The sequence below is a fragment of the Carassius gibelio genome, chromosome A7 (assembly GCF_023724105.1).
Source record: "Carassius gibelio isolate Cgi1373 ecotype wild population from Czech Republic chromosome A7, carGib1.2-hapl.c, whole genome shotgun sequence".
NCBI lineage: Eukaryota > Metazoa > Chordata > Actinopteri > Cypriniformes > Cyprinidae > Carassius > Carassius gibelio.
Window position 1 is genome coordinate 9794178 of NC_068377.1, and position 17119 is coordinate 9811296.

Here is a 17119-nt window from a genome sequence, read left to right on the forward strand (position 1 = left end):
TTGGGGTGAATTTAGTGATTTTAAAACAGAAAGGGCATGCCTATATTTTCCTACAATGAAACAATATTTGCTGATGAGTTTAATGAATTTTTTTTTTTTTTTTTGAGATGATAAAAAACTCTTGTCCTGTTCCAAGTAATGAAAAAGTACCAAAAAAGCTGAAATATGTCATTTGTTTAATTGCAAATAATTTGATCCCACACCAACATCAGTGAAAAAATGAACATGAGAATGTGTTTTTTGTTAATTTATTTGAAAATGAACTTTAAATCTAAGAGGGTGCATCTCCTGTGTAGTTTACCACTAAGGGGTTCGGATGACAATCAAATTTGGGAAGCTCCGTCTCAAACTGAAGAGAGGGGTGTCATTTCCAAAAGAGCACGCGGCACTCAAGAGTTTGTAATAGAGACAGAGAAAAGGCCCGTCTATCGCCTCCTGCAGGAGAAAGGAAGAATGACGAGGCTGAGCTGTCCTTTGTGACACCGCAAGCAGAAAGATGGCACAGAGAAAGAGAAAACAGACAAAAAAGAAGCAGCTAATCCGTATAAAAGTGTAAAGGAACTAGAATGATAGCTGAGCCTTGGCTGAAGGAAAAGCAAAAGCTTACAGCACCTGGTATTCCCAGGCGGTCTCCCATCCAAGTACTAACCAGGCCCGACCCTGCTTAGCTTCCGAGATCGGACGAGATCGGGCGTGCTCAGGGTGGTATGGCCGTAAGCAAGTACAACAGTCAAGAGCGACCTATTTAAAGAAGACACACAGGCAGGCCAAAGAGAAACAGATCCTTTTCCACTCAAAGTTTTTTCCAAGTCTTTTAAAAGTCTTCTCTCTTTTTTAATATGAGCTAAATTAAGGGAAAGAAATAAGTAACAATAAAAAATATGCATTTTAATAAATAAATACATTCACAAAAGATAAATGTCGCGCGGTGACGCACTTTGTGTGGAAGTAATGGGGGCCTGTTTCTCAACTTTAACATCAGAAATGTCTTCTGGTTGAAATTGAATTAAATAAAAGTAAACAAATACTGCGCTTACTTTAAATTGAATGTAATTTGGGGGGAATTTGGTCATTTTAAAACAGAAATTTCAAACCTGGTTAAATTAAATTAAACCAAAATGTTTAAAATAATTAATATCAATAAATACAATCAATATTGCGTTGAGGCACTTTGAGTGGAAGTAAATGTCATCTGGTTAAAATAAAACCAAAACAATTAAAATAAAATTAAATAAAATATTGTGGTGATGCACTTTGAGTGCAGGTAATTTGGGGTGAATTTAGTGATTTTAAAACAGAAATTTCAAACCTGGTTAAATTAAATTAAACCAAAATGTTTAAATTAATTAATAAAATTAATAGCAATAAATACAATCAATACTGCGTTGAGGCACTTTGAGTGGAAGTAAATGTCATCTGGTTAAAATGAAACCAAATCTATTGAAATGAAATAAAATTAAATAATATAAAATTAAATAAAATATTGTGGTGATGCACTTTGAGTGCAGGTAATTTGGGGATGAATTTAGTGATTTTAAAACAGAAATTTCAAACCTGGTTAAATTAAATTAAACCAAAATGTTTAAATTAATTAATAAAATTAATATCAATAAATACAATCAATATTGCGTTGAGGCACTTTGAGTGGAAGTAAAAGTCATCTTGTTAAAATAAAACCAAACCTATTAAAATAAAATAAAATAAAATATTGTGGTGATGCACTTTGAGTGCAGGTAATTTGGGGTGAATTTAGTGATTTTAAAACAGAAAGGGCATGCCTATATTTTCCTACAATGAAACAATATTTGCTGATGAGTTTAATGAATTTTTTTTTTTTTTTTTGAGATGATAAAAAACTCTTGTCCTGTTCCAAGTAATGAAAAAGTACCAAAAAAGCTGAAATATGTCATTTGTTTAATTGCAAATAATTTGATCCCACACCAACATCAGTGAAAAAATGAACATGAGAATGTGTTTTTTGTTAATTTATTTGAAAATGAACTTTAAATCTAAGAGGGTGCATCTCCTGTGTAGTTTACCACTAAGGGGTTCGGATGACAATCAAATTTGGGAAGCTCCGTCTCAAACTGAAGAGAGGGGTGTCATTTCCAAAAGAGCACGCGGCACTCAAGAGTTTGTAATAGAGACAGAGAAAAGGCCCGTCTATCGCCTCCTGCAGGAGAAAGGAAGAATGACGAGGCTGAGCTGTCCTTTGTGACACCGCAAGCAGAAAGATGGCACAGAGAAAGAGAAAACAGACAAAAAAGAAGCAGCTAATCCGTATAAAAGTGTAAAGGAACTAGAATGATAGCTGAGCCTTGGCTGAAGGAAAAGCAAAAGCTTACAGCACCTGGTATTCCCAGGCGGTCTCCCATCCAAGTACTAACCAGGCCCGACCCTGCTTAGCTTCCGAGATCGGACGAGATCGGGCGTGCTCAGGGTGGTATGGCCGTAAGCAAGTACAACAGTCAAGAGCGACCTATTTAAAGAAGACACACAGGCAGGCCAAAGAGAAACAGATCCTTTTCCACTCAAAGTTTTTTCCAAGTCTTTTAAAAGTCTTCTCTCTTTTTTAATATGAGCTAAATTAAGGGAAAGAAATAAGTAACAATAAAAAATATGCATTTTAATAAATAAATACATTCACAAAAGATAAATGTCGCGCGGTGACGCACTTTGTGTGGAAGTAATGGGGGCCTGTTTCTCAACTTTAACATCAGAAATGTCTTCTGGTTGAAATTGAATTAAATAAAAGTAAACAAATACTGCGCTTACTTTAAATTGAATGTAATTTGGGGGGAATTTGGTCATTTTAAAACAGAAATTTCAAACCTGGTTAAATTAAATTAAACCAAAATGTTTAAAATAATTAATATCAATAAATACAATCAATATTGCGGTGAGGCACTTTGAGTGGAAGTAAATGTCATCTGGTTAAAATAAAACCAAAACAATTAAAATAAAATTAAATAAAATATTGTGGTGATGCACTTTGAGTGCAGGTAATTTGGGGTGAATTTAGTGATTTTAAAACAGAAATTTCAAACCTGGTTAAATTAAATTAAACCAAAATGTTTAAATTAATTAATAAAATTAATAGCAATAAATACAATCAATACTGCGTTGAGGCACTTTGAGTGGAAGTAAATGTCATCTGGTTAAAATGAAACCAAATCTATTGAAATGAAATAAAATTAAATAATATAAAATTAAATAAAATATTGTGGTGATGCACTTTGAGTGCAGGTAATTTGGGGATGAATTTAGTGATTTTAAAACAGAAATTTCAAACCTGGTTAAATTAAATTAAACCAAAATGTTTAAATTAATTAATAAAATTAATATCAATAAATACAATCAATATTGCGTTGAGGCACTTTGAGTGGAAGTAAAAGTCATCTTGTTAAAATAAAACCAAACCTATTAAAATAAAATAAAATAAAATATTGTGGTGATGCACTTTGAGTGCAGGTAATTTGGGGTGAATTTAGTGATTTTAAAACAGAAAGGGCATGCCTATATTTTCCTACAATGAAACAATATTTGCTGATGAGTTTAATGAATTTTTTTTTTTTTTTTGAGATGATAAAAAACTCTTGTCCTGTTCCAAGTAATGAAAAAGTACCAAAAAAGCTGAAATATGTCATTTGTTTAATTGCAAATAATTTGATCCCACACCAACATCAGTGAAAAAATGAACATGAGAATGTGTTTTTTGTTAATTTATTTGAAAATGAACTTTAAATCTAAGAGGGTGCATCTCCTGTGTAGTTTACCACTAAGGGGTTCGGATGACAATCAAATTTGGGAAGCTCCGTCTCAAACTGAAGAGAGGGGTGTCATTTCCAAAAGAGCACGCGGCGCTCAAGAGTTTGTAATAGAGACAGAGAAAAGGCCCGTCTATCGCCTCCTGCAGGAGAAAGGAAGAATGACGAGGCTGAGCTGTCCTTTGTGACACCGCAAGCAGAAAGATGGCACAGAGAAAGAGAAAACAGACAAAAAAGAAGCAGCTAATCCGTATAAAAGTGTAAAGGAACTAGAATGATAGCTGAGCCTTGGCTGAAGGAAAAGCAAAAGCTTACAGCACCTGGTATTCCCAGGCGGTCTCCCATCCAAGTACTAACCAGGCCCGACCCTGCTTAGCTTCCGAGATCGGACGAGATCGGGCGTGCTCAGGGTGGTATGGCCGTAAGCGAGTACAACAGTCAAGAGCGACCTATTTAAAGAAGACACACAGGCAGGCCAAAGAGAAACAGATCCTTTTCCACTCAAAGTTTTTTCCAAGTCTTTTAAAAGTCTTCTCTCTTTTTTAATATGAGCTAAATTAAGGGAAAGAAATAAGTAACAATAAAAAATATGCATTTTAATAAATAAATACATTCACAAAAGATAAATGTCGCGCGGTGACGCACTTTGTGTGGAAGTAATGGGGGCCTGTTTCTCAACTTTAACATCAGAAATGTCTTCTGGTTGAAATTGAATTAAATAAAAGTAAACAAATACTGCGCTTACTTTAAATTGAATGTAATTTAGGGGGGAAATTTGTCATTTTAAAACAGAAATTTCAAACCTGGTTAAATTAAATTAAACCAAAATGTTTAAATTAATTAATAAAATTAATAGCAATAAATACAATCAATACTGCGTTGAGGCACTTTGAGTGGAAGTAAATGTCATCTGGTTAAAATGAAACCAAATCTATTGAAATAAAATAAAATTAAATAATATAAAATAAAATAAAATATTGTGGTGATGCACTTTGAGTGCAGGTAATTTGGGGTGAATTTAGTGATTTTAAAACAGAAATTTCAAACCTGGTTAAATTAAATTAAACCAAAATGTTTAAATTAATTAATAAAATTAATATCAATAAATACAATCAATATTGCGTTGAGGCACTTTGAGTGGAAGTAAAAGTCATCTTGTTAAAATAAAACCAAACCTATTAAAATAAAATAAAATAAAATATTGTGGTGATGCACTTTGAGTGCAGGTAATTTGGGGTGAATTTAGTGATTTTAAAACAGAAAGGGCATGCCTATATTTTCCTACAATGAAACAATATTTGCTGATGAGTTTAATGAATTTTTTTTTTTTTTTTGAGATGATAAAAAACTCTTGTCCTGTTCCAAGTAATGAAAAAGTACCAAAAAAGCTGAAATATGTCATTTGTTTAATTGCAAATAATTTGATCCCACACCAACATCAGTGAAAAAATGAACATGAGAATGTGTTTTTTGTTAATTTATTTGAAAATGAACTTTAAATCTAAGAGGGTGCATCTCCTGTGTAGTTTACCACTAAGGGGTTCGGATGACAATCAAATTTGGGAAGCTCCGTCTCAAACTGAAGAGAGGGGTGTCATTTCCAAAAGAGCACGCGGCGCTCAAGAGTTTGTAATAGAGACAGAGAAAAGGCCCGTCTATCGCCTCCTGCAGGAGAAAGGAAGAATGACGAGGCTGAGCTGTCCTTTGTGACACCGCAAGCAGAAAGATGGCACAGAGAAAGAGAAAACAGACAAAAAAGAAGCAGCTAATCCGTATAAAAGTGTAAAGGAACTAGAATGATAGCTGAGCCTTGGCTGAAAGAAAAGCAAAAGCTTACAGCACCTGGTATTCCCAGGCGGTTTCCCATCCAAGTACTAACCAGGCCCGACCCTGCTTAGCTTCCGAGATCGGACGAGATCGGGCGTGCTCAGGGTGGTATGGCCGTAAGCGAGTACAACAGTCAAGAGCGACCTATTTAAAGAAGACACACAAGCAGGCCAAAGAGAAACAGATCCTTTTCCACTCAAAGTTTTTTCCAAGTCTTTTAAAAGTCTTCTCTCTTTTTTAATATGAGCTAAATTAAGGGAAAGAAATAAGTAACAATAAAAAATATGCATTTTAATAAATAAATACATTCACAAAAGATAAATGTCGCGCGGTGACGCACTTTGTGTGGAAGTAATGGGGGCCTGTTTCTCAACTTTAACATCAGAAATGTCTTCTGGTTGAAATTGAATTAAATAAAAGTAAACAAACACTGCGCTTACTTTAAATTGAATGTAATTTGGGGGGAATTTGGTCATTTTAAAACAGAAATTTCAAACCTGGTTAAATTAAATTAAACCAAAATGTTTAAATTAATTAATAAAATTAATAGCAATAAATACAATCAATACTGCGTTGAGGCACTTTGAGTGGAAGTAAATGTCATCTGGTTAAAATGAAACCAAATCTATTGAAATAAAATAAAATTAAATAATATAAAATAAAATAAAATATTGTGGTGATGCACTTTGAGTGCAGGTAATTTGGGGTGAATTTAGTGATTTTAAAACAGGAATTTCAAACCTGGTTAAATTAAATTAAACCAAAATGTTTAAATTAATTAATAAAATTAATATCAATAAATACAATCAATATTACGTTGAGGCACTTTGAGTGGAAGTAAATGTCATCTGGTTAAAATAAAACCAAACCTATTAAAATAAAATAAAATAAAATATTGTGGTGATGCACTTTGAGTGCAGGTAATTTGGGGTGAATTTAGTGATTTTAAAACAGAAAGGGCATGCCTATATGTTCCTACAATGAAACAATATTTGCTGATGAGTTTGATTTTTTTTTTTTTTTTTTGAGATGATAAAAAACTCTTGTCCTGTTCCAAGTAATGAAAAAGTACCAAAAAAGCTGAAATATGTCATTTGTTTAATTGCAAATAATTTGATCCCACACCAACATCAGTGAAAAAATGAACATGAGAATGTGTTTTTTGTTAATTTATTTGAAAATGAACTTTAAATCTAAGAGGGTGCATCTCCTGTGTAGTTTACCACTAAGGGGTTCGGATGACAATCAAATTTGGGAAGCTCCATCTCAAACTGAAGAGAGGGGTGTCATTTCCAAAAGAGCACGCGGCGCTCAAGAGTTTGTAATAGAGACAGAGAAAAGGCCCGTCTATCGCCTCCTGCAGGAGAAAGGAAGAATGACGAGGCTGAGCTGTCCTTTGTGACACCGCAAGCAGAAAGATGGCACAGAGAAAGAGAAAACAGACAAAAAAGAAGCAGCTAATCCGTATAAAAGTGTGAAGGAACTAGAATGATAGCTGAGCCTTGGCTGAAAGAAAAGCAAAAGCTTACAGCACCTGGTATTCCCAGGCGGTCTCCCATCCAAGTACTAACCAGGCCCGACCCTGCTTAGCTTCCGAGATCGGACGAGATCGGGCGTGCTCAGGGTGGTATGGCCGTAAGCGAGTACAACAGTCAAGAGCGACCTATTTAAAGAAGACACACAGGCAGGCCAAAGAGAAACAGATCCTTTTCCACTCAAAGTTTTTTCCAAGTCTTTTAAAAGTCTTCTCTCTTTTTTAATATGAGCTAAATTAAGGGAAAGAAATAAGTAACAATAAAAAATATGCATTTTAATAAATAAATACATTCACAAAAGATAAATGTCGCGCGGTGACGCACTTTGTGTGGAAGTAATGGGGGCCTGTTTCTCAACTTTAACATCAGAAATGTCTTCTGGTTGAAATTGAATTAAATAAAAGTAAACAAACACTGCGCTTACTTTAAATTGAATGTAATTTGGGGGGAATTTGGTCATTTTAAAACAGAAATTTCAAACCTGGTTAAATTAAATTAAACCAAAATGTTTAAAATAATTAATATCAATAAATACAATCAATATTGCGGTGAGGCACTTTGAGTGGAAGTAAATGTCATCTGGTTAAAATAAAACCAAAACAATTAAAATAAAATTAAATAAAATATTGTGGTGATGCACTTTGAGTGCAGGTAATTTGGGGTGAATTTAGTGATTTTAAAACAGAAATTTCAAACCTGGTTAAATTAAATTAAACCAAAATGTTTAAATTAATTAATAAAATTAATAGCAATAAATACAATCAATACTGCGTTGAGGCACTTTGAGTGGAAGTAAATGTCATCTGGTTAAAATGAAACCAAATCTATTGAAATGAAATAAAATTAAATAATATAAAATTAAATAAAATATTGTGGTGATGCACTTTGAGTGCAGGTAATTTGGGGATGAATTTAGTGATTTTAAAACAGAAATTTCAAACCTGGTTAAATTAAATTAAACCAAAATGTTTAAATTAATTAATAAAATTAATAGCAATAAATACAATCAATATTGCGTTGAGGCACTTTGAGTGGAAGTAAAAGTCATCTTGTTAAAATAAAACCAAACCTATTAAAATAAAATAAAATAAAATATTGTGGTGATGCACTTTGAGTGCAGGTAATTTGGGGTGAATTTAGTGATTTTAAAACAGAAAGGGCATGCCTATATTTTCCTACAATGAAACAATATTTGCTGATGAGTTTAATGAATTTTTTTTTTTTTTTTGAGATGATAAAAAACTCTTGTCCTGTTCCAAGTAATGAAAAAGTACCAAAAAAGCTGAAATATGTCATTTGTTTAATTGCAAATAATTTGATCCCACACCAACATCAGTGAAAAAATGAACATGAGAATGTGTTTTTTGTTAATTTATTTGAAAATGAACTTTAAATCTAAGAGGGTGCATCTCCTGTGTAGTTTACCACTAAGGGGTTCGGATGACAATCAAATTTGGGAAGCTCCGTCTCAAACTGAAGAGAGGGGTGTCATTTCCAAAAGAGCACGCGGCGCTCAAGAGTTTGTAATAGAGACAGAGAAAAGGCCCGTCTATCGCCTCCTGCAGGAGAAAGGAAGAATGACGAGGCTGAGCTGTCCTTTGTGACACCGCAAGCAGAAAGATGGCACAGAGAAAGAGAAAACAGACAAAAAAGAAGCAGCTAATCCGTATAAAAGTGTAAAGGAACTAGAATGATAGCTGAGCCTTGGCTGAAGGAAAAGCAAAAGCTTACAGCACCTGGTATTCCCAGGCGGTCTCCCATCCAAGTACTAACCAGGCCCGACCCTGCTTAGCTTCCGAGATCGGACGAGATCGGGCGTGCTCAGGGTGGTATGGCCGTAAGCGAGTACAACAGTCAAGAGCGACCTATTTAAAGAAGACACACAGGCAGGCCAAAGAGAAACAGATCCTTTTCCACTCAAAGTTTTTTCCAAGTCTTTTAAAAGTCTTCTCTCTTTTTTAATATGAGCTAAATTAAGGGAAAGAAATAAGTAACAATAAAAAATATGCATTTTAATAAATAAATACATTCACAAAAGATAAATGTCGCGCGGTGACGCACTTTGTGTGGAAGTAATGGGGGCCTGTTTCTCAACTTTAACATCAGAAATGTCTTCTGGTTGAAATTGAATTAAATAAAAGTAAACAAATACTGCGCTTACTTTAAATTGAATGTAATTTGGGGGGAATTTGGTCATTTTAAAACAGAAATTTCAAACCTGGTTAAATTAAATTAAACCAAAATGTTTAAAATAATTAATATCAATAAATACAATCAATATTGCGTTGAGGCACTTTGAGTGGAAGTAAATGTCATCTGGTTAAAATAAAACCAAAACAATTAAAATAAAATTAAATAAAATATTGTGGTGATGCACTTTGAGTGCAGGTAATTTGGGGTGAATTTAGTGATTTTAAAACAGAAATTTCAAACCTGGTTAAATTAAATTAAACCAAAATGTTTAAATTAATTAATAAAATTAATAGCAATAAATACAATCAATACTGCGTTGAGGCACTTTGAGTGGAAGTAAATGTCATCTGGTTAAAATGAAACCAAATCTATTGAAATGAAATAAAATTAAATAATATAAAATTAAATAAAATATTGTGGTGATGCACTTTGAGTGCAGGTAATTTGGGGATGAATTTAGTGATTTTAAAACAGAAATTTCAAACCTGGTTAAATTAAATTAAACCAAAATGTTTAAATTAATTAATAAAATTAATATCAATAAATACAATCAATATTGCGTTGAGGCACTTTGAGTGGAAGTAAAAGTCATCTTGTTAAAATAAAACCAAACCTATTAAAATAAAATAAAATAAAATATTGTGGTGATGCACTTTGAGTGCAGGTAATTTGGGGTGAATTTAGTGATTTTAAAACAGAAAGGGCATGCCTATATTTTCCTACAATGAAACAATATTTGCTGATGAGTTTAATGAATTTTTTTTTTTTTTTTTGAGATGATAAAAAACTCTTGTCCTGTTCCAAGTAATGAAAAAGTACCAAAAAAGCTGAAATATGTCATTTGTTTAATTGCAAATAATTTGATCCCACACCAACATCAGTGAAAAAATGAACATGAGAATGTGTTTTTTGTTAATTTATTTGAAAATGAACTTTAAATCTAAGAGGGTGCATCTCCTGTGTAGTTTACCACTAAGGGGTTCGGATGACAATCAAATTTGGGAAGCTCCGTCTCAAACTGAAGAGAGGGGTGTCATTTCCAAAAGAGCACGCGGCGCTCAAGAGTTTGTAATAGAGACAGAGAAAAGGCCCGTCTATCGCCTCCTGCAGGAGAAAGGAAGAATGACGAGGCTGAGCTGTCCTTTGTGACACCGCAAGCAGAAAGATGGCACAGAGAAAGAGAAAACAGACAAAAAAGAAGCAGCTAATCCGTATAAAAGTGTAAAGGAACTAGAATGATAGCTGAGCCTTGGCTGAAGGAAAAGCAAAAGCTTACAGCACCTGGTATTCCCAGGCGGTCTCCCATCCAAGTACTAACCAGGCCCGACCCTGCTTAGCTTCCGAGATCGGACGAGATCGGGCGTGCTCAGGGTGGTATGGCCGTAAGCGAGTACAACAGTCAAGAGCGACCTATTTAAAGAAGACACACAGGCAGGCCAAAGAGAAACAGATCCTTTTCCACTCAAAGTTTTTTCCAAGTCTTTTAAAAGTCTTCTCTCTTTTTTAATATGAGCTAAATTAAGGGAAAGAAATAAGTAACAATAAAAAATATGCATTTTAATAAATAAATACATTCACAAAAGATAAATGTCGCGCGGTGACGCACTTTGTGTGGAAGTAATGGGGGCCTGTTTCTCAACTTTAACATCAGAAATGTCTTCTGGTTGAAATTGAATTAAATAAAAGTAAACAAATACTGCGCTTACTTTAAATTGAATGTAATTTGGGGGGAATTTGGTCATTTTAAAACAGAAATTTCAAACCTGGTTAAATTAAATTAAACCAAAATGTTTAAAATAATTAATATCAATAAATACAATCAATATTGCGTTGAGGCACTTTGAGTGGAAGTAAATGTCATCTGGTTAAAATAAAACCAAAACAATTAAAATAAAATTAAATAAAATATTGTGGTGATGCACTTTGAGTGCAGGTAATTTGGGGTGAATTTAGTGATTTTAAAACAGAAATTTCAAACCTGGTTAAATTAAATTAAACCAAAATGTTTAAATTAATTAATAAAATTAATAGCAATAAATACAATCAATACTGCGTTGAGGCACTTTGAGTGGAAGTAAATGTCATCTGGTTAAAATGAAACCAAATCTATTGAAATGAAATAAAATTAAATAATATAAAATTAAATAAAATATTGTGGTGATGCACTTTGAGTGCAGGTAATTTGGGGATGAATTTAGTGATTTTAAAACAGAAATTTCAAACCTGGTTAAATTAAATTAAACCAAAATGTTTAAATTAATTAATAAAATTAATATCAATAAATACAATCAATATTGCGTTGAGGCACTTTGAGTGGAAGTAAAAGTCATCTTGTTAAAATAAAACCAAACCTATTAAAATAAAATAAAATAAAATATTGTGGTGATGCACTTTGAGTGCAGGTAATTTGGGGTGAATTTAGTGATTTTAAAACAGAAAGGGCATGCCTATATTTTCCTACAATGAAACAATATTTGCTGATGAGTTTAATGAATTTTTTTTTTTTTTTTTGAGATGATAAAAAACTCTTGTCCTGTTCCAAGTAATGAAAAAGTACCAAAAAAGCTGAAATATGTCATTTGTTTAATTGCAAATAATTTGATCCCACACCAACATCAGTGAAAAAATGAACATGAGAATGTGTTTTTTGTTAATTTATTTGAAAATGAACTTTAAATCTAAGAGGGTGCATCTCCTGTGTAGTTTACCACTAAGGGGTTCGGATGACAATCAAATTTGGGAAGCTCCGTCTCAAACTGAAGAGAGGGGTGTCATTTCCAAAAGAGCACGCGGCACTCAAGAGTTTGTAATAGAGACAGAGAAAAGGCCCGTCTATCGCCTCCTGCAGGAGAAAGGAAGAATGACGAGGCTGAGCTGTCCTTTGTGACACCGCAAGCAGAAAGATGGCACAGAGAAAGAGAAAACAGACAAAAAAGAAGCAGCTAATCCGTATAAAAGTGTAAAGGAACTAGAATGATAGCTGAGCCTTGGCTGAAGGAAAAGCAAAAGCTTACAGCACCTGGTATTCCCAGGCGGTCTCCCATCCAAGTACTAACCAGGCCCGACCCTGCTTAGCTTCCGAGATCGGACGAGATCGGGCGTGCTCAGGGTGGTATGGCCGTAAGCAAGTACAACAGTCAAGAGCGACCTATTTAAAGAAGACACACAGGCAGGCCAAAGAGAAACAGATCCTTTTCCACTCAAAGTTTTTTCCAAGTCTTTTAAAAGTCTTCTCTCTTTTTTAATATGAGCTAAATTAAGGGAAAGAAATAAGTAACAATAAAAAATATGCATTTTAATAAATAAATACATTCACAAAAGATAAATGTCGCGCGGTGACGCACTTTGTGTGGAAGTAATGGGGGCCTGTTTCTCAACTTTAACATCAGAAATGTCTTCTGGTTGAAATTGAATTAAATAAAAGTAAACAAATACTGCGCTTACTTTAAATTGAATGTAATTTGGGGGGAATTTGGTCATTTTAAAACAGAAATTTCAAACCTGGTTAAATTAAATTAAACCAAAATGTTTAAAATAATTAATATCAATAAATACAATCAATATTGCGTTGAGGCACTTTGAGTGGAAGTAAATGTCATCTGGTTAAAATAAAACCAAAACAATTAAAATAAAATTAAATAAAATATTGTGGTGATGCACTTTGAGTGCAGGTAATTTGGGGTGAATTTAGTGATTTTAAAACAGAAATTTCAAACCTGGTTAAATTAAATTAAACCAAAATGTTTAAATTAATTAATAAAATTAATAGCAATAAATACAATCAATACTGCGTTGAGGCACTTTGAGTGGAAGTAAATGTCATCTGGTTAAAATGAAACCAAATCTATTGAAATGAAATAAAATTAAATAATATAAAATTAAATAAAATATTGTGGTGATGCACTTTGAGTGCAGGTAATTTGGGGATGAATTTAGTGATTTTAAAACAGAAATTTCAAACCTGGTTAAATTAAATTAAACCAAAATGTTTAAATTAATTAATAAAATTAATATCAATAAATACAATCAATATTGCGTTGAGGCACTTTGAGTGGAAGTAAAAGTCATCTTGTTAAAATAAAACCAAACCTATTAAAATAAAATAAAATAAAATATTGTGGTGATGCACTTTGAGTGCAGGTAATTTGGGGTGAATTTAGTGATTTTAAAACAGAAAGGGCATGCCTATATTTTCCTACAATGAAACAATATTTGCTGATGAGTTTAATGAATTTTTTTTTTTTTTTTTGAGATGATAAAAAACTCTTGTCCTGTTCCAAGTAATGAAAAAGTACCAAAAAAGCTGAAATATGTCATTTGTTTAATTGCAAATAATTTGATCCCACACCAACATCAGTGAAAAAATGAACATGAGAATGTGTTTTTTGTTAATTTTTTTGAAAATGAACTTTAAATCTAAGAGGGTGCATCTCCTGTGTAGTTTACCACTAAGGGGTTCGGATGACAATCAAATTTGGGAAGCTCCGTCTCAAACTGAAGAGAGGGGTGTCATTTCCAAAAGAGCACGCGGCACTCAAGAGTTTGTAATAGAGACAGAGAAAAGGCCCGTCTATCGCCTCCTGCAGGAGAAAGGAAGAATGACGAGGCTGAGCTGTCCTTTGTGACACCGCAAGCAGAAAGATGGCACAGAGAAAGAGAAAACAGACAAAAAAGAAGCAGCTAATCCGTATAAAAGTGTAAAGGAACTAGAATGATAGCTGAGCCTTGGCTGAAGGAAAAGCAAAAGCTTACAGCACCTGGTATTCCCAGGCGGTCTCCCATCCAAGTACTAACCAGGCCCGACCCTGCTTAGCTTCCGAGATCGGACGAGATCGGGCGTGCTCAGGGTGGTATGGCCGTAAGCAAGTACAACAGTCAAGAGCGACCTATTTAAAGAAGACACACAGGCAGGCCAAAGAGAAACAGATCCTTTTCCACTCAAAGTTTTTTCCAAGTCTTTTAAAAGTCTTCTCTCTTTTTTAATATGAGCTAAATTAAGGGAAAGAAATAAGTAACAATAAAAAATATGCATTTTAATAAATAAATACATTCACAAAAGATAAATGTCGCGCGGTGACGCACTTTGTGTGGAAGTAATGGGGGCCTGTTTCTCAACTTTAACATCAGAAATGTCTTCTGGTTGAAATTGAATTAAATAAAAGTAAACAAATACTGCGCTTACTTTAAATTGAATGTAATTTGGGGGGAATTTGGTCATTTTAAAACAGAAATTTCAAACCTGGTTAAATTAAATTAAACCAAAATGTTTAAATTAATTAATAAAATTAATAGCAATAAATACAATCAATACTGCGTTGAGGCACTTTGAGTGGAAGTAAATGTCATCTGGTTAAAATGAAACCAAATCTATTGAAATGAAATAAAATTAAATAATATAAAATAAAATAAAATATTGTGGTGATGCACTTTGAGTGCAGGTAATTTGGGGTGAATTTAGTGATTTTAAAACAGGAATTTCAAACCTGGTTAAATTAAATTAAACCAAAATGTTTAAATTAATTAATAAAATTAATATCAATAAATACAATCAATATTACGTTGAGGCACTTTGAGTGGAAGTAAATGTCATCTGGTTAAAATAAAACCAAACCTATTAAAATAAAATAAAATAAAATATTGTGGTGATGCACTTTGAGTGCAGGTAATTTGGGGTGAATTTAGTGATTTTAAAACAGAAAGGGCATGCCTATATGTTCCTACAATGAAACAATATTTGCTGATGAGTTTGATTTTTTTTTTTTTTTTTTTGAGATGATAAAAAACTCTTGTCCTGTTCCAAGTAATGAAAAAGTACCAAAAAAGCTGAAATATGCGGTGACGCACTTTGTGTGGAAGTAATGGGGGCCTGTTTCTCAACTTTAACATCAGAAATGTCTTCTGGTTGAAATTGAATTAAATAAAAGTAAACAAATACTGCGCTTACTTTAAATTGAATGTAATTTGGGGGGAATTTGGTCATTTTAAAACAGAAATTTCAAACCTGGTTAAATTAAATTAAACCAAAATGTTTAAAATAATTAATATCAATAAATACAATCAATATTGCGTTGAGGCACTTTGAGTGGAAGTAAATGTCATCTGGTTAAAATAAAACCAAAACAATTAAAATAAAATTAAATAAAATATTGTGGTGATGCACTTTGAGTGCAGGTAATTTGGGGTGAATTTAGTGATTTTAAAACAGAAATTTCAAACCTGGTTAAATTAAATTAAACCAAAATGTTTAAATTAATTAATAAAATTAATAGCAATAAATACAATCAATACTGCGTTGAGGCACTTTGAGTGGAAGTAAATGTCATCTGGTTAAAATGAAACCAAATCTATTGAAATGAAATAAAATTAAATAATATAAAATTAAATAAAATATTGTGGTGATGCACTTTGAGTGCAGGTAATTTGGGGATGAATTTAGTGATTTTAAAACAGAAATTTCAAACCTGGTTAAATTAAATTAAACCAAAATGTTTAAATTAATTAATAAAATTAATATCAATAAATACAATCAATATTGCGTTGAGGCACTTTGAGTGGAAGTAAAAGTCATCTTGTTAAAATAAAACCAAACCTATTAAAATAAAATAAAATAAAATATTGTGGTGATGCACTTTGAGTGCAGGTAATTTGGGGTGAATTTAGTGATTTTAAAACAGAAAGGGCATGCCTATATTTTCCTACAATGAAACAATATTTGCTGATGAGTTTAATGAATTTTTTTTTTTTTTTTTGAGATGATAAAAAACTCTTGTCCTGTTCCAAGTAATGAAAAAGTACCAAAAAAGCTGAAATATGTCATTTGTTTAATTGCAAATAATTTGATCCCACACCAACATCAGTGAAAAAATGAACATGAGAATGTGTTTTTTGTTAATTTATTTGAAAATGAACTTTAAATCTAAGAGGGTGCATCTCCTGTGTAGTTTACCACTAAGGGGTTCGGATGACAATCAAATTTGGGAAGCTCCGTCTCAAACTGAAGAGAGGGGTGTCATTTCCAAAAGAGCACGCGGCACTCAAGAGTTTGTAATAGAGACAGAGAAAAGGCCCGTCTATCGCCTCCTGCAGGAGAAAGGAAGAATGACGAGGCTGAGCTGTCCTTTGTGACACCGCAAGCAGAAAGATGGCACAGAGAAAGAGAAAACAGACAAAAAAGAAGCAGCTAATCCGTATAAAAGTGTAAAGGAACTAGAATGATAGCTGAGCCTTGGCTGAAGGAAAAGCAAAAGCTTACAGCACCTGGTATTCCCAGGCGGTCTCCCATCCAAGTACTAACCAGGCCCGACCCTGCTTAGCTTCCGAGATCGGACGAGATCGGGCGTGCTCAGGGTGGTATGGCCGTAAGCGAGTACAACAGTCAAGAGCGACCTATTTAAAGAAGACACACAGGCAGGCCAAAGAGAAACAGATCCTTTTCCACTCAAAGTTTTTTCCAAGTCTTTTAAAAGTCTTCTCTCTTTTTTAATATGAGCTAAATTAAGGGAAAGAAATAAGTAACAATAAAAAATATGCATTTTAATAAATAAATACATTCACAAAAGATAAATGTCGCGCGGTGACGCACTTTGTGTGGAAGTAATGGGGGCCTGTTTCTCAACTTTAACATCAGAAATGTCTTCTGGTTGAAATTGAATTAAATAAAAGTAAACAAATACTGCGCTTACTTTAAATTGAATGTAATTTGGGGGGAATTTGGTCATTTTAAAACAGAAATTTCAAACCTGGTTAAATTAAATTAAACCAAAATGTTTAAAATAATTAATATCAATAAATACAATC

General features: G+C 33.1%; 10 non-coding genes across 10 annotated transcripts; all 10 read right to left on the reverse strand.

The window, feature by feature from the left end:
* Positions 1-600: 600 nt before the first annotated feature.
* Positions 601-719, reverse strand: LOC128017862 (5S ribosomal RNA). Its single transcript, XR_008184560.1, has one exon. It is a non-coding gene; the product is annotated as a 5S ribosomal RNA (ribosomal RNA).
* Positions 720-2338: 1619 nt separating this feature from the next.
* On the reverse strand, positions 2339-2457 carry LOC128017863 (5S ribosomal RNA). Its single transcript, XR_008184561.1, has one exon. It is a non-coding gene; the product is annotated as a 5S ribosomal RNA (ribosomal RNA).
* A 1618-nt stretch (positions 2458-4075) lies between these two features.
* Positions 4076-4194, reverse strand: LOC128017864 (5S ribosomal RNA). Its single transcript, XR_008184562.1, has one exon. It is a non-coding gene; the product is annotated as a 5S ribosomal RNA (ribosomal RNA).
* Positions 4195-5597: 1403 nt separating this feature from the next.
* On the reverse strand, positions 5598-5716 carry LOC128017911 (5S ribosomal RNA). The gene has a single exon (XR_008184607.1). It is a non-coding gene; the product is annotated as a 5S ribosomal RNA (ribosomal RNA).
* Positions 5717-7116: 1400 nt separating this feature from the next.
* LOC128017865 (5S ribosomal RNA) lies at positions 7117-7235 on the reverse strand. The gene has a single exon (XR_008184563.1). It is a non-coding gene; the product is annotated as a 5S ribosomal RNA (ribosomal RNA).
* A 1618-nt stretch (positions 7236-8853) lies between these two features.
* LOC128017866 (5S ribosomal RNA) lies at positions 8854-8972 on the reverse strand. The gene has a single exon (XR_008184564.1). It is a non-coding gene; the product is annotated as a 5S ribosomal RNA (ribosomal RNA).
* Positions 8973-10591: 1619 nt separating this feature from the next.
* LOC128017867 (5S ribosomal RNA) lies at positions 10592-10710 on the reverse strand. Its single transcript, XR_008184565.1, has one exon. It is a non-coding gene; the product is annotated as a 5S ribosomal RNA (ribosomal RNA).
* A 1619-nt stretch (positions 10711-12329) lies between these two features.
* On the reverse strand, positions 12330-12448 carry LOC128017869 (5S ribosomal RNA). The gene has a single exon (XR_008184567.1). It is a non-coding gene; the product is annotated as a 5S ribosomal RNA (ribosomal RNA).
* A 1619-nt stretch (positions 12449-14067) lies between these two features.
* Positions 14068-14186, reverse strand: LOC128017870 (5S ribosomal RNA). The gene has a single exon (XR_008184568.1). It is a non-coding gene; the product is annotated as a 5S ribosomal RNA (ribosomal RNA).
* Positions 14187-16567: 2381 nt separating this feature from the next.
* Positions 16568-16686, reverse strand: LOC128017871 (5S ribosomal RNA). The gene has a single exon (XR_008184569.1). It is a non-coding gene; the product is annotated as a 5S ribosomal RNA (ribosomal RNA).
* Positions 16687-17119: the final 433 nt, after the last annotated feature.